Source organism: Salvia splendens, chromosome 13, assembly GCF_004379255.2.
Source record: "Salvia splendens isolate huo1 chromosome 13, SspV2, whole genome shotgun sequence".
Lineage (NCBI taxonomy): Eukaryota > Viridiplantae > Streptophyta > Magnoliopsida > Lamiales > Lamiaceae > Salvia > Salvia splendens.
Window position 1 is genome coordinate 24,313,838 of NC_056044.1, and position 4,189 is coordinate 24,318,026.

General features: G+C 33.0%; 1 long non-coding RNA gene across 1 annotated transcript; it reads left to right on the plus strand.

The window, feature by feature from the left end:
* Positions 1–567: 567 nt before the first annotated feature.
* Positions 568–3,228, plus strand: LOC121761714. Its single transcript, XR_006042081.1, has 3 exons — positions 568–942; positions 1,116–1,173; positions 3,048–3,228. It is a non-coding gene; the product is annotated as an uncharacterized LOC121761714 (long non-coding RNA).
* Positions 3,229–4,189: the final 961 nt, after the last annotated feature.

Genomic DNA, 4,189 nt, shown 5'->3' on the forward strand with positions numbered 1-4,189 from the left:
TTTATTTTATTTAATGAAATGTGTTTTTATTAATTGAATTTGTTGGAAATAAAAATAAAAAATGAAATTGAATGAATAGCAAGTTAAGAGATGGTTAAAAGACGGATAAGAGATGGAGGGTTGCATGTTCTGTCTCTTAATTAAGAAATGGAGTGAAAAGTACAGTGGAGCTCATAAATAGTTAAGAGATGAGACGGTTAAGAGACAGCGTTGCGGATGACCTAAAATTTGACCCAATGAATAACAGTGAAAATTCAGAAGACACGCAATAATAGAATAATTAATTAGACCGTGCTAATAAGTACTATTATTTCCGATTATTAAATAAGTATTGAATGGCATCCTGACAATTTTCAACTTAGTAATTGAAATGTGATGTCAATTTGATGTTGATACTAATTGAAGTTCAACTACGTAATTAAAATGAAACATGTCTGCAATATTTCGATTGATTCATTGTGTTGACTTCTATTAACAGATACGTCAAATTTTAGATAGTTGCTTATTGCGCAATTATATAATATGTATATAGGGTCATGTTAATGTCCTTTTCTATCATTAGATTTAAGTTCCAATTCGATTTGGATCATTGGATCTACGAGATGAACGACCCGGATTTGATTAGTAATTAAGCACCCCGTAGTTCATTATTTCGACTATTTCGTGCATTATGAGGGTGAATTAGTAATTTTATAGTATCAAATCTGGAGAAAACGAGGAGGCGCGAATTTAGCGGGATACACCCACTGAATTCCATCTACCGCCTCATTCTTCACAAACCGCATTTACTCCCCTTATCTCTCCACTATCCTTCTCAAATTCCATCCGACTAGCAAATCCCTAGCCGCCGCGGACATTGTTATCGGTGATTAAACCGTTTTTCAGTCGAATTCCATGCTTGTCGTCGGTTCCGAACATTACTCCAACGCGTTCTAAGCAGAGGTAGGGTTTTTCCGAATGTTATTGAACTGCTTCACTTTTCGAGTTTGAATAACCCTTTCTCCAATAATCGATAGGAACACAACACCCACACCACAATTAACCCGATTACCACCAATCGACCGGATTTGGTACTACAATCTAACTCCCTGTTGTTTGGTTGAATTCCTGCGCAGATCTTAAAATGCCGAAAAGAGGACGGCCCACCAATTCGCAGCAATCCCAGCAAGATTGGTGAGCTTTTGTGTTTCGCGTTCAACTGTAATTGCTTTGTATGTTTGGATTGTAATCCCACATGGTTTACCGTAATTTGCACAGTATTTTAATAATTTTTGTGAATTAATTTGTCCACTGTATCCATTATGCGTGTTGTTTTTGAATTTTTGTGCATAAAATCAGTCAATGTTGGCTTGTTCCAGCATTACTTGATATTAAATGTGCATTATTTGTCAAAGTGATTACATTATTTTAATATGTGAATGCAGTTTGCGCATATGCGATTTCAATTGGCATATAACGAATGCACTTTGTTTATATTCATTTAATCACATGGTCTATGCATTATTTTGGTATGTCAATGCATTATGTTTCCTGTATGAGTACATTGTTAATGTTGTTGCTTTGGTTTTAGATTGTGATTAAGTAAATTGAAAATGTGTTTGTTCATTACAAGACATGATCTCTTCATTATTTTTAAAATGTGCCTACATTATTTTAATATGTGAATGCATTATGGTCATTTCTGATGTAAATTGGTAGATAACAAATATGATTGCATTATTTGGATGGTTAAGTGGTTACATGTATATATATATCATGTATGCTGCAGCATGCTTGTCTTATGATTGCATTATTCCACTATGTGATTGCATTATTTGCTGATGTGATTTCATTATTTGAAAATGTGATTGCATTATGTTGGATCCTGTTGTAAATCTGTTTGTTCATTACTTGGTATAACATCTTCATTATTTGATTCTGTGATTGCATTATTTGGATGGTTAAGTGGTTACATGTATATATATCCAGCAAGAGGGTGAGCCTATAGTAAAAGAGGAAAGGTATTTAGTGTTACATTCTGTGTATTGAAACTGTACATCAATGCATTATGTACATATATGATTACATTATGAATGTTGTTAGCATGGTTATAGATTGTGAAAGAGTACATTGAAAATTTGTTTGTTCTGTACTTGTTAAAATCTCTTCATTATTTGCCATTGTGACTACATTTTTTTAACATGTGAATGAATTATGGTCATCTCTGTTTTAAATTGTCAGATAACAAATGTAATATTTATGCATTTATTAGTTCATATAATCTCTGCATTATGTTCATATGTGAATGCATTATTTTCTATATCATTTAATTATGTGTAATTCTGTGTTATACAGTAAAAGAGGAAAGGTATTTAGTGTAATATGTTGTGTATTAAAACTGTACACCAATGCATTATGTACCTATATGATAACATTATGAATGTTTTTAGTGTGGTTATAGATTGTGAAAGAGTAAATTGAAAATATGCTTGTTCATTACTTGTTAAAATCGCTTCATCATTTGCCAATGTGACTACATTATTGTAACATGTTAATGCATTACGGTCATTTCTGTTTTAAATTGTCAGATAACAAATGTAATATTTATACATTCATTATTTCATATAATATCTACGTTATGTTCATATTTGAATGCATTATTTTCCTAAATCCTTGAATTATGTGTAATTCTGAGTTATACATAAAAACCTGAAAGGTATTTAGTGTTACATTCTTTGTATTATAAGTACATATCAATGCATTATTTACCTATGTGATTACATTATGAATGTTGTTAGCATGGTTATAGATTGTGAAAGAGTAAATTGAAAATCTGCTTGTTCATTACTTGTTAAAATCTCTTCATTATTTGCGATTGTGACTACATTATTTGAAAATGTGAATGCATTATGGTCATTGTTGTTGTAAATTGTCAGATAACAAATGTAATATTTATACATTCATTAGTTCATATAATCTCTGCATTATGTTCATATGTGAATGCATTATTTTCCTATATCCTTGAATTATGTTTCTTTTTCATGATGCATGTTGCTGCTGCTTGACAGGGACTAAGCAACTGAGAATGAACATAGAGAAGGCGGTTGATGTTTTAATTTACTCTCCAAGGGTTTAGCAATCTCGTGGGCTAGGGTGTACTATGGAGTAAGTAACACAACCGTCGGCAAAGTCCACGAGTTCCAGTCATACCTCTAGGGTTTAGATATCATCAACGTTAGGGAGTAGTTATAACTAATAGACATTATGTAAAAATATTTATGTGTAATGTATTTTATTCACCCAGTAATGGACGATATGTGTCCTGTAATGGATATGTTTCAGAGACATTTTTGTTCTGATTTTATGAGTAGTTATAACTTATTAACATAATGTGGAAACATTTCAGTGTAATGGATTTTATTTACTCAGTAATGGACGATTTGTGTCCTATAATGTATATGTGTATGAGACGCTTTTGTTCTGATTTGTATCAGTAGTTTTACAAAATAAAATTGAATTCTTGTGGTGGTGCTATAACCTAGCCCCATGTGTTGCTAAACCCAAGGGGAATGATTCATACTCTCTTCCATTTGTGAAGGTTCCGTTTGTGAGTGGGTACTACAACCTAGCCCCATGGATTGCAAAACCCAAAGGGCAAGAATTCAATTTCCTTTCAACATTATTCTCTTCAATCTGTGCATTATTCAATTATCCGTGCACATTATTAGATACTTTTGGTACATTATTTGTCGTACCAAATCTTAAACGCATTAAAAAATAAAATTGAATTCTTGTGGTGGTGCTATAACCTAGCCCCATGGGTTGCTAAACCCAAGGGGAATGATTCATACTCTCTTCCCTTTGTGATGGTTCCGTTTGTGAGTGGGTACTACAACCTAGCCCCATAGATTGCTAAACCCAAAGGGCCTGAATTCAATTTCCTTTCAACATTATTCGATTCAATCTGTGCATTATTCAATGATCCGTGCGCATTATTAGATACTTTTGGTACATTATTTGTCGTACCAAATCTTAAACGCATTAAAAAATAAAATTGAATTCTTGTGGTGGTGCTATAACCTAGCCCCATGGGTTGCTAAACCCAAGGGGAATGATTCATACACTCTTCCCTTTGTGATGGTTCCGTTTGTGAGTGGGTACTACTACCTAGCCCCATAGATTGCTAAACCCAAAGGGCAAGAATTCAATT